This window comes from Aegilops tauschii, chromosome 5, assembly GCF_002575655.3.
Source record: "Aegilops tauschii subsp. strangulata cultivar AL8/78 chromosome 5, Aet v6.0, whole genome shotgun sequence".
In the NCBI taxonomy this organism is placed as follows: domain Eukaryota; kingdom Viridiplantae; phylum Streptophyta; class Magnoliopsida; order Poales; family Poaceae; genus Aegilops; species Aegilops tauschii.
This window is the reverse complement of record NC_053039.3, coordinates 255,812,919-255,825,946: the sequence shown is the minus strand read 5'-3', so window position 1 is coordinate 255,825,946 and position 13,028 is coordinate 255,812,919. Positions and strand designations below refer to the sequence as shown.

The following is a 13,028-nucleotide window of genomic DNA, read 5'->3' as shown; positions in this document are numbered from 1 at the left end:
GTCTCATTGTGAACAGTGGGACCAGGCATCGTGGTTTGGTTTGGGGAAAGAGGTTGTGCTGTGCTGTGGCTAGCGTGCCCTTTTTATAGGAAAAGGGGACGGAGTCTTCCTCCGCACGCTTGCGATAGAGACGGGTTGGGTGTCGGTCACTGGCGCGTGATCGACGGGCTAGGCTGATAGGTTGGGCACCGTCCGCCGAAAGGCGTCGGGTCACTGTGGAGCTATCTTACGCGGGAAGCTTGACCGGGTTTAGGCTAAGGTCTAGTGGTTTGGTTAACCTAGGTTTATTGACCTGGCTAAGATAGGATTAGCCAATGGTCAGCCTGGCTCTGATACCAAGTCTGTCACGATCGGGTTTTTGGGATAATAATTTCCCAGAAAAACGGCCTTTGTGCTCACCAGCCCCAGGATTGCTGTTAGCTGATGAGGCACCAACTTGATACAAGAATTCCAAGTAAGGTACATAGATATGTAGTACAAGACCATTGTGGCCTAGGAGTACAACATTTGGTTTCTAGTGGTTGAGGGCGGAAGCGGTTGGGTACATCTGCGTCTATGGGACTCCATTTCCCACAAGAACAGCTCACCAGGATAACTCCTATCTTCGCGAGGCTGCTATCGTCAACACGTAGGCTCCGAGGTGGTCACCGCGATGCTTATCTCCATGCGCGAAAATCTGGCCAAGAGAATAGCCAGGGACAAGCCAGTGAGTACGTTTGAATGTACTCGCAAACATTAAGAACACGGGTATAATATAATAAGGGACAATCCTGCTCCAAAAAAATTATGATCACAATGTCTGCCACGAAGGTCTGCGTTGCTCGCGTGCAGAGATAATATGGACATGCAGTACATGGGTGAGTACTATGAAAGTACTTGCAAAATAGTTCGAACATAAGATATAACAAGTGTAAACACGATGCGTGAGAACAGATTAACAAGTGCAATCAGACATAGAGATAATGGTGCATGGGAAACAAAAGAGAAGTCGGGCGGTAGTCCTCCCGAAATCCCAAAGTAAAATACTGAGGGCCAAGCGAGTGTCTGAATGACTCCTCGAGAGGAAAATGCAAGAGTAACCATGCCGCAGTCGGGCGTCTGAGCGACACCACATAAAGGGCTTATAAAAGATAAATAAACAACAAGCATGCCGCAGTCGGGCGTCTGAGCGACACCACATAAAGGGCTTATAAAAGATAAATAAACAACAAGCATGCCGCAGTCGGGCGTCTGAGCGACACCACATAAAGGGCTTATAAAAGATAAATAAACAACAAGCATGCCGCAGTCGGGCGTCTGAGCGACACCACATAAAGGGCTTATAAAAGAATAATCACAGTGAGTATCCAGGAGGTAGAACCATCCCAGGGATACTCAGTAAAATACATAATGTAAATGGTTAGTCCACAATAATAACAAAATTAAAACACGATCCCCAGATGTCACAGGTCATAAACAAAAATCTAGTCCAGCCGTTTCTCCATCCGAAGACCGTTACTGAGCTCTAGCTAATTCGTTCTCCATCCGAATACCGTTACTATGATCCAGTTAGTCGTGTCTCCATCCGAAAACCGTTACTAAGTTCTAGTTAAATCGTTCTCCATCCGAATACCGTTACTAGATTCAACTCAGACTATGGTCCTTACTCAAGAACATGGCTATCCAACAGGATATATCCTCTGCAGAGGGAGCACTATTTTCCCACGAGTAACGGATTTATTTAGTCCATCGGGACTAATTCCGCCTACGGCCTTTTAATTGAAAACACGCCTGACCTGCACACACCAGCTCAACTCACCGATGTCTGGAATCACCCACGACACCTCCAAGCAAAACTCTAAGTGGGGAGGCTACAACCTCGACGTAGCATGGGATCAAATTTCTATATGCGCGCTCTAAGGGGTGCCCCCCTCTCGGTCCCAACCGGAAACACCCATGCCCCCGGACCAAGTGGCATGCCTACCGGAGGCCTCCGGTATCTTCCACTATGGCCTCTCTGTACGGTGTGTGCTTTGGTAAGGGGTTGACAACTTACTGAACCATACCCCGTCTGCGATAGGGACAAGTGGTGGTACCAACAAATAGGGAAGCTACTGACCAAGACTCGACCTACAACCGACTCAGGTGGTCCAAGTATCCTCCAACAATATTACCATTAGTGGAATAAATCACCACTCATCAAGCCTCACCATGCCATACCGGACATACTCGTCTCGACGAGGGACTAGGGACAAGCTCGTGTCTACCCAAGACCACAACTTTCCCGGCTCCCTTCCAGTATGCATGAGGAGCTCACGAGGATGATCCAAAACACTAGCGGATCCATTGCTGACCGCAAAATATCTCCCAAAAAGTACTCATGCACGAGACTTTATCGTTACATAAAGATAACGCATACTCCAAGTCAAATGGTGTTGTAATCGTATCAAAACACCACAACAAAATATTACGCCAGAGTTCAGAAATTCTTGCCTTCAAGAGTATGCAGAGGATGCACTTTTTGAAAGCTTTCTCTTCTCTCCATTATCCCTATTTTGCAAAATATCCAAATAACAAATATTTCAAACACAGTACAAAAAGTTGTCTCAAATATTTTTGAAATAAATCTTAAAATAAACTAGATGGAATTTGAGAGAGGTAGGAAAAAGAATCAACTCATTTGGAGTTTTATTTTAAAAGTTATAGCCAGTCAAAGATCAGTCAAAGTTCTGTTTTATAAAAATCAGAAAAAGGAAAACGCTTCGGGGGAGAATACGCTTTCGAAGCGGAGAAGACGTACTCGGGACTCTGCGCTTTCACTTAAACAGAGAGAACGGCCGCGCGGGTCACTGACAGTGGGTCCGGGGGGCCCACTGGTCAGGTTTGACCGTTCTTCCTCTCCCTCCTTTCTCTCTGCCCGAACAGGGCGGGGCTCCGGCGATCGCCGTCGGCGAACGGCAGCTCCCCACGGGGTCCCGAGGGCAGGGATGGATCCGTCAGACCGAGGCGGTTCTCCCGGTGGGTGCTAGGCAGGCGGGGATGGAGGAGGTCACCGGCGGCGAGCTTCGCGGCGGACGATGGTTCGGGAGCGGAGTGGGTTTTGGGCTCCAGGGGTCCTTGGTCGAGGCCGAGGCGCTAGGCAGCTCCGCACGACTATGGGGAAACTCTTGGTGGCGTTGGATTGGCGGGGGAAGCTCCGGTTGCGACGAATGGCACTGGATTGCGGCGGCGACCGAGCTGGCCGGAGACGAGGAAGAAGGGGCTTTCCCCGACGATTGCTGGCTGCGGGAGCACCACGGGGGTGGACTGGGGTTGCCTGAGTGCTCGGAGGAGCACGGGGCCTCCTTTTATAGCACGACGGGGCTGGCTTCGCGGCGGTGGATAAGATCGACGACGGGTCGCCGTTGCTGTAGCTGCAGGGCGTCATGGCGGAGACGAACGCGTGCCGACGAGCATGAGGATAAGCACGGGCTGTTCCCTGGGGCAGCTGGCGTGCGCGGGTGGCTTGGGCGGCGCCGTCCACGGCAGAGCCCGCTGCCGACGCCGGCGTGCCGCCAAGGGAGCTCTGGCGGCAGCGCTGTAGGGTGCCAGTGCGGCTTGGAGCGTACTGGTGAGAGGGCGAGTGTGTGGCGCGGCTGTGCAGGCGAGCTGGGTCCAGTGACGGGACGCGTCGACCCGAGCGCACGCACGTGCAAAACGCGCGCTCTGGCCGCACCTAGAGCACGCACAGCAGGTGTTCGACGAAATGCCAGTGCACGCTAGGGAGCTTGGGTGAGGCTGGCAGTCAACAGGCCAGGGTTAGGGACATCTGGGAGGTTAGTGGACATGCTGGATGGGTCAGGGGCTCAAGTCCACAATGCAAACCAGAGGACATGCCAAACTTGTTCATGCACACAGGGTGTTCGACAGAATGCCATGGGCAACTAGGCAATTCTTGGGGTGGCCAAACTCTCCAGATCCTAGTCTCTTTAGGAGCTAAAGAAGGTGGTAAGGCTAGTTTGGCAAAAACAGAAACTTGATAGTGCAAGATTTTGAGAAAACCAGTTTTGGGCAGAAACTAAAGGCTGACATTGCATGCACCAAAAATACTCCAATGGGTCCAATCTCCTGGACTTAAGAGTTTGGTAGGGAGGACTATAGGTAGGAAAAAGCTCAAAGGTACTAGAGCAAAATAAAATGGGGTTGCAGTACAAATCACCAAACTGGACCAGAATAGGAATGAAGATGATTCACTCAAATTTTTCAAAGAACATCACTGGGTTTTTGCATGAAGATGAATGGTATGCATCCACTGACATCTCCAAACACTTGGAAGAATTTTTAAAGAAACATTTGAATGGGTTGTAGTGCAAAAGTGCCTACTGGACCAGATTGGAAAAGTTAGTGTAGAGCTCAAAATCTCCAATGGCCAAAAGGTATTTTTGCATAAAAGTTATGTGGAAACATCACATGACATCCCCAAATTTTGGTGGAAATTTTGAATGCATTTGTCAAATGGTTGTAGTGCAAAACAGGCTCCAAATGCAAAAGAAATCATTTTGAAAGAATAAAGTTCTGAGAAAACCAATCTTGCTATTTAAATCCACTGATAAAGAATTGTTCTATTAAAGAGAGTATTCAAGTCCAACAATACTCTTTGAAGGTTTTTCCACTAGAGGCAAAAATCAAAGATCACCAAGGGTAAATCTTGACAAAATGGAAAAGTTTTATTTCCTGGCAACATTTTAATAAATAAAACAAGGTCAAAATTTTTGGGTGTCACAACACTACCCCGCTAAAAAAAATCTCGTCCTCGAGATTTGTTAAAAGCTGTTTTGAACAAAATCCATTTTTATTAAACAAATCATTCAATTGCACAAAAACAAAACGGCTACAGTGAAAGGGCAATAAGTGGTGCAAAACCACAGTGTGGTACACTTGGCGTAGTGTGGAAAAATCCACGGTTAGGGAAAACGAGATATTTCTACGCAGATATAGTAATTTAGAATAAAATCTAAATTACCAAAATACGCTGGTCGCACCCGAGAGCACAGTGCTCTCTTTGGCTGACAAGTGGACCCAGGGCCCACTGCCGGCCTCTTCTCCTACCTCTGGCTCTCTCTTCTCTCTCGCGCGCTCTCCCGCGCTTCCTCCACCGGCGATGCCTAGCTCGTAGATCATCGAGGCCGTACCGCGGTAGTGCGCGGCGTGCTAGCTGCCGGGGCAGTGTGCACTCACCTCGCGGGCCAGTGCGTTGTCGGCACTGCTCGCGGACTCGCCTCCGAACACCGGCGGTCGAGCGACGAGTGGCGCTGGTGGACCTTGCCCACCGTACACCGATCACGGGCTATAAAACGATCGCGGTGCTCCTCTCTTCTTCCTCACATCTGGCCTCGCTTCTACTTCTCCTTCCTTCCTCTTCATTGCTGCTAGCAGGAGCTCGAGCCGAGGCTCTAATGGCGGAGGCGATGCCGGACTGGTATGTGGTCCTGGTGTGTGGAGGCTTGGCGGTGCTGCTGGGGTTCTCCGTGCTCCTGTGCGCGATGATCCTGGATGATCGTCGTGATGCTGCCGCTCGAGTGCTAGCTCTTCGCGGCGGCAGCGATCACGTGGATTAGGCGCGGCCTCGAGGGCTAACTGCTGTAGGTGTGCTGGGGCAGCTCGCGCTCGAATGAACACTCACAAATCTCTCTTAGTGAGACTGTGGTGTCCTCGTGCGTGATCAGTTAGGCGCAAAAATGTGCTCAAGGATTTGTAATAGTGCTCGAGGTCGAGTGGTTGTTGCCGTGAGTCTGCTGTTACGATGCTGCGCGAATAAAAATCTAAGCCGCGAAAGTATATACGTAGCAGTGACTCGGGGAAAGAAATCTCCTTAAAAACATGCTGTGAGAGAAAAATAATTAAAACAAAACTAACAGCAGTAAAACTGCTCACATAACAGGAACTAAAGAAAAAACGGATCCGTCGCACAAAATTTGGGAACCACGAACATGCTAAAACACATAAATAACAAAATACTGGGATAATAAATACATCGGAGGCGTTTACAAGGAAAACGGCAAAAAGACAGGGTCCTGAGAAAACGCCTCTGGCACTGGGGCACACTCCTCTTCTATCGGGGGAAGCGGGTTGACCAGTCGATGAATGCGCCCTTCCTGGTCAGGCCTCAGAGGTCTGCCAATAGCAATCTGAGGATTTAAATCAGCGAGGCTCTGGAGATAACCCATTACTCGCTGAGTTAAACGCTCCTGGGCAATAACGTACTGGGCAAGGTTGGCCAGTACTGGATCTCTCTCAATACGTCCACCGGGAAAAGATGCAACTTCTCTGGGTGCTGCACGACTCGGAAAATAATAGTATCCCCGCTCGCTGGCATAGGGTACCGCAAATCGAAAACGAGTGAGCGCCTCGTATGCAGCAGCTTCTATGGCCATATGCGGAGTCGGCATCGATTTCCCCATGAAGGAGACTTCCGTTGGGTCTTGGTTTGGGTATGCGGGAGGGATGTGCACCACTGCCCAATATTTCGAGGTGGAAGGGGTGATCCTCGATTTGAGCAACTCGTACTGGGGTGGACGGGTGGCACTCATAGTACTGCAGGTAAAGTCCCACAATAATTTAACAAAACTACCCGGGGTTGCGTCTGGGGTCCTCAGATAAATACTGGGGGTCGACATGGCAAAGGAATGGCTGTGAGAGCTGCGCACAAAGGTGAGGGGTACTCGGCAAGGTCACGAAGTGGCCTTTATATAGCACCGGGGCTGGGTTATCTACCGGGGTGAAGGGTAACTGGTTGTCGATCCTGTTCTCGGGTCAAAGCCACAGATATACATATCACATAAATGTGACGCATTACTGTGGGTGCCGTCGGGGTTGGTCTTGGTAGCTGCGCCCGAAATTTAAAAATGCAACTGTACGCTAACGTACACATGCATAGTTACTACTCCAAAAATAGGAGCGTTCAAGCAAACAGCATTGAATAAAAGCGATACAAGATCACACCATTACAAAGCGTAGGAAAACTAAGGCTCGATACAACTCGAGCGACTTAGTCTACTTCGTTAATGTCTAAGTGGGCTGGCCTTGCGGACGCCGATGCTTCTCCACGGTTCTCACCGTTGGGATTTGCTGGTTGAGGTGGAGGGGCTGCAGAGTCGGGGTAATGGTGATGACCATCGCGGGGGTTGTTGGCCACAATCCTGTTGGAATGGGTTCCCAAAAGGCGACGAAGCGCTTCTGGGGTCACCAAAGCACTCTGGTTGAGGGCTGGTGCAGACCTCATGGGGTCGATCGGGTGTCCGAACAGCATGACTGGGTTGTCGACGTCGGGCTCCGCTTCTCTTCTCGCCGGGGCTCGGCGAACCAGTTCTCCACGTGCCGCGATCAGATCAAGGGTGACCTGATCGAACAGTTGCTCTAGTGCGCTTACATAGCGCACCAGATGCAATAGTGCCGGATCCGTCTCGTGATCTCCGTTGGCAACCTGGGGCGGCCTACCATACCCGTCACGACTGGGGTAGTAGTAGAACGAGCGACAGTTAACTCTGGGCAACAAGTGCCGGAGTTGAACTATAGCTTCTCGGGCTGCCAGTTGGATGGCTTGTGGCTCAAAGGAAGTTGTCCTTCCAGTGAACCTGTAGGGGCGTTCTGGCGACAGACCCCTACCGTAGATGTGCACAGTGGCCCAGTACTGACGGCTCTCACCGTACATGGGTCCCTGGTACACAACATATTCAGGAGGCTCTTCTAATGCATAGGCACGACGGGTGAGGTTTGCGAGCACGGTCACAAAACCTCCCAGGTTGGTTGCGGTGGTCTCATTGTGAACAGTGGGACCAGGCATCGTGGTTTGGTTTGGGGAAAGAGGTTGTGCTGTGCTGTGGCTAGCGTGCCCTTTTTATAGGAAAAGGGGACGGAGTCTTCCTCCGCACGCTTGCGATAGAGACGGGTTGGGTGTCGGTCACTGGCACGTGATCGACGGGCTAGGCTGATAGGTTGGGCACCGTCCGCCGAAAGGCGTCGGGTCACTTTGGAGCTATCTTACGCGGGAAGCTTGATCGGGTTTAGGCTAAGGTCTAGTGGTTTGGTTAACCTAGGTTTATTGACCTGGCTAAGATAGGATTAGCCAATGGTCAGGCTGGCTCTGATACCAAGTCTGTCACGACCGGGTTTTTGGGATAATAATTTCCCAGAAAAACGGCCTTTGTGCTCACCAGCCCCAGGATTGCTGTTAGCTGATGAGGCACCAACTTGATACAAGAATTCCAAGTAAGGTACATAGATATGTAGTACAAGACCATTGTGGCCTAGGAGTACAACATTTGGTTTCTAGTGGTTGAGGGCGGAAGCGGTTGGGTACATCTGCGTCTATGGGACTCCATTTCCCACAAGAACAGCTGACCAGGATAACCCCTATCTTCGCGAGGCTGCTATCGTCAACACGTAGGCTCCGAGGTGGTCACCGCGATGCTTATCTCCATGCGCGAAAATCTGGCCAAGAGAATAGCCAGGGACAAGCCAGTGAGTACGTTTGAATGTACTCGCAAACATTAAGAACACGGGTATAATATAATAAGGGACAATCCTGCTCCAAAAAAATTATGATCACTATGTCTGCCACGAAGGTCTGCGTTGCTCGCGTGCAGAGATAATATGGACATGCAGTACGTGGGTGAGTACTATGAAAGTACTTGCAAAATAGTTCGAACATAAGATATAACAAGTGTAAACACGATGCATGAGAACAGATTAACAAGTGCAATCAGACATAGAGATAATGGTGCATGGGAAACAAAAGAGAAGTCGGGCGGTAGTCCTCCCGAAATCCCAAAGGAAAATACTGAGGGCCAAGCGAGTGTCTGAATGACTCCTCGAGAGGAAAATGCAAGAGTAACCATGCCGCAGTCGGGCGTCTGAGCGACACCACATAAAGGGCTTATAAAAGATAAATAAACAACAAGCATGCCGCATTCGGGCGTCTGAGCGACACCACATAAAGGGCTTATAAAAGATAAATAAACAACAAGCATGCCGCAGTCGGGCGTCTGAGCGACACCACATAAAGGGCTTATAAAAGATAAATAAACAACAAGCATGCCGCAGTCGGGCGTCTGAGCGACACCACATAAAGGGCTTATAAAAGAATAATCACAGTGAGTATCCAGGAGGTAGAACCATCCCAGGGATACTCAGTAAAATACATAATGTAAATGGTTAGTCCACAATAATAACAAAATTAAAACACGATCCCCAGATGTCACAGGTCATAAACAAAAATCTAGTCCAGCCGTTTCTCCATCCGAAGACCGTTACTGAGCTCTAGCTAATTCGTTCTCCATCCGAATACCGTTACTATGATCCAGTTAGTCGTGTCTCCATCCGAAAACCGTTTCTAAGTTCTAGTTAAATCGTTCTCCATCCGAATACCGTTACTAGATTCAACTCAGACTGTGGTCCTTACTCAAGAACGGCAGCTCCCCACGGGGTCCCGAGGGCAGGGATGGATCCGTCAGACCGAGGCGGTTCTCCCGGTGGGTGCTAGACAGGCGGGGACGGAGGAGGTCGCCGGCGGCGAGCTTCACGGCGGACGATGGTTCGGGAGCGGAGTGGGTTTTGGGCTCCAGGGGTCCTTGGTCGAGGCCGAGGCGCTAGGCAGCTCCGCACGACTATGGGGAAACTCTTGGTGGCGTTGGATTGGCGGGGGAAGCTCCGGTTGCGACGAATGGAACTGGATTGCGGCGGCGACCGAGCTGGCCGGAGACGAGGAAGAAGGGGCTTTCCCCGACGATTGCTGGCTGCGGGAGCACCACGGGGGTGGACTGGGGTTGCCTGAGTGCTCGGAGGAGCACGGGGCCTCCTTTTATAGCACGACGGGGCTGGCTTCGCGGCGGTGGATAAGATCGATGACGGGTCGCCGTTGCTGTAGCTGCAGGGCGTCGTGGCGGCAATGAACGCGTGCCGACGAGCATGAGGATAAGCACGGGCTGTTCCCTGGGGCAGCTGGCGTGCGCGGGTGGCTTGGGCGGCGCCGTCCACGGCAGAGCCCGCTGCCGACGCCGGCGTGCCGCCAAGGGAGCTCTGGCGGCGGCGCTGTAGGGTGCCAGTGCGGCTTGGAGCGTACTGGTGAGAGGGCGAGTGTGTGGCGCAGCTCTACAGGCGAGCTGGGTCCAGTGACGGGACGCGTCGACCCGAGCGCACGCACGTGCAAAACGCGCGCTCTGGCCGCGCCCAGAGCACGCACAGCAGGTGTTCGACGAAATGTCAGTGCACGCTAGGGAGCTTAGGTGAGGCTGGCAGTCAACAGGCCAGGGTTAGGGACATCTGGGAGGTTAGTGGACATGCTGGATGGGTCAGGGGCTCAAGTCCACAATGCAAACCAGAGGACATGCCAAACTTGTTCCTGCACACAGGGTGTTCGACAGAATGCCATGGGCAACTAGGCAATTCTTGGGGTGGCCAAACTCTCCAGATCCTAGTCTCTTTAGGAGCTAAAGAAGGTGGTAAGGCTAGTTTGGCAAAAACAGAAACTTGATAGTGCAAGATTTTGAGAAAACCAGTTTTGGGCAGAAACTAAAGGCTGACATTGCATGCAGCAAAAATACTCCAATGGGTCCAATCTCCTGGACTTAAGAGTTTGGTAGGGAGGACTATAGGTAGGAAAAAGCTCAAAGGTACTAGAGCAAAATAAAATGGGGTTGCAGTACAAATCACCAAACTGGACCAGAATAGGAATGAAGATGATTCACTCAAATTTTTCAAAGAACATCACTGGGTTTTTGCATGAAGATGAATGGTATGCATCCACTGACATCTCCAAACACTTGGAAGAATTTTTAAAGAAACATTTGAATGGGTTGTAGTGCAAAAGTGCCTACTGGACCAGATTGGAAAAGTTTGTGTAGAGCTCAAAATCTCCAATGGCCAAAAGGTATTTTGGCATAAAAGTGATGTGGAAACATCACATGACATCCCCAAATTTTGGTGGAAATTTTGAATGCATTTGTCAAATGGTTGTAGTGCAAAACTGGCTCCAAATGCAAAAGAAATCATTTTAAAAGAATAAAGTTCTGAGAAAACCAATCTTGCTATTTAAATCCACTGATAAAGAATTGTTCTATTAAAGAGAGTATTCAAGTCCAACAATACTCTTTAAAGGTTTTTCCACTAGAGGCAAAAATCAAAGATCACCAAGGGTAAATCTTGACAAAATGGAAAAGTTTTATTTCCTGGCAACATTTTAATAAATAAAACAAGGTCAAAATTTTTGGGTGTCACAACGATACCGGTGAAGGGGGATAACACCCGGAAAGTTTTTCCGGAGTTATGCATTTTCGGACAGACGAACTGGAGGGGAAAAGTTCGATGTTTTCTATGCTAGGGGCACGTGACGGATGAATGGAGTGCGTATTTCCATTCGTCTCGTCGTTCTGAGGAACTTTCATGTATAAAACTTTTTCATCCGAGTTACGGATTAATTTCTATGATTTTTCGAAGTTTAAAACAATTTCTGGATTTATTATTAATTCGAATTAAAATAGCAAAAATGCTAAGGGCACCCGGTGTAGTGCACCCAGAGTGCACCCAGAGGCTGACCAATGGGTCCAGGGGGTCCCAATTGACTAGTCAACAGGGGGTGGGTTCCCCCTGTCATACACTCCTAACTAATTACAGATTAGGTAGTTTAATTAGCAGATTAAGTTAATTAAATTTAATTAATAGGATAATTAATTAATTAATTATATTTTTAAAAGTCGTTTTTTAATTTCTCAGGGGCGTGGGCCCCATGGGCCTGTGGCCCAGGCGGATTTAGCGGGCGCGGCTAAACGGGTGCGGGTGCCCGAGGCCACCAGGGGCGCTACTGCGCTCGCACGGCCGCACAAGGCACCGGCGGCCGCAGCCAGAGGCGCGCCCGAGCGACCTAGGAAGGGAGTGGGTGGGACGAGGGCATGGCCGGCCAGCCGGCGGCGCGGGCGCGGATGGCGAGTAGGGGAAACGCGGCGCGAGCGACGACAGCAATAGCGCAGCAGCAGCAGCCAGAGGAGAAGCCAGCGGCGGTGGGCACGCAGCGAGCGGGCAGAGGCGGCGTGCAGGCAGGGGAACGGTGGTCGCGGCCCTAGCGGATAAATGGAGGACTCTAGCCGCACCGTAGAGGTGTCCCGAGCACACTGACGTGCTCGGATGACCATGAGAACGACAGTGACGACGACAACAATCTGCACGGCCGAGCTGAGCTCGGCCCATGGCAGCGAGTATGGCTACGGGCGAGGCATTAGGGGGAATCGAGAGGGGAACAGGGCGGTGCTCACTGCGGGTCAGTAGTGGAAGGCAGTGGGCTCGGGTAAGGGTCGGCGGTGACGGAATCGACGGCGTAGCGTGTCGGAGCCGAGGAGGAAGAAGAAGACGAGGCGGGTGCTCCGATGGCTCCGAGCTCGAAGTCGAGGGCGCAGATGACGTAGTGGTGCTCGGCGAAGCTCCTGGGTACGACGAGGTGTCACGGGGCAGCCGGTGGCTGCGGTCAGCTCGGCAGTGAGGCCACGGGCGCGCTGGGCGCCGTGGATCTGGAGGAGAGAGGGGATCACAGTGGAGAGCGAGAAGAGAGCGAGCGAGATCTGGGGGAAGCAGGGGAGTGTGCAGAGTAGGAGGAGGGAGGGGATCCTTATCCCCTCGACGCCGACGGAGACGAGTCGGCGTGGTGGCAACCGGGCGTGCCCCGTCTCGCGGTCGGAGGAACAGGAAGGGGTCTGGTGCGGGGGGGTGGGAGCTGGGCTGGCTGCTGGGTTGGGCCGGTTGGGTGGCTAAAGCCCAGGGGGAGTCAGGGCCTCAGGGGAGTTTTCCTTTTTGGTTTTTTATTTATCTTTTCTTTTATGTTTGCAAATTTTTTGGCTGCCAAAACATTTGTGAAAAATGTCCAACCAGGCCAAACAATTATGACGCAATATACTGCACTGCTAATAAAAGTTTGGGAGCAATATAATCTCATTTGAATTTTGCATTGCATTAAAAGAGTCAAAAGAGTGATGTTGGCTCTATTTGCAAGAGGTTAGAGGCATCTAGGGACTTTAAATGTTGTT

At 50.9% G+C, this 13,028-nt stretch overlaps 1 long non-coding RNA gene across 1 annotated transcript; it reads right to left on the bottom strand.

Annotated features, from left to right (window-relative positions):
* Positions 1–358: 358 nt before the first annotated feature.
* LOC141023382 (uncharacterized) lies at positions 359–12,556 on the bottom strand. Its single transcript, XR_012184600.1, has 3 exons — positions 12,264–12,556; positions 2,473–2,529; positions 359–676 (listed from the first exon to the last, which is right to left on the bottom strand). It is a non-coding gene; the product is annotated as an uncharacterized lncRNA (long non-coding RNA).
* Between the last annotated feature and the right edge of the window lie 472 nt (positions 12,557–13,028).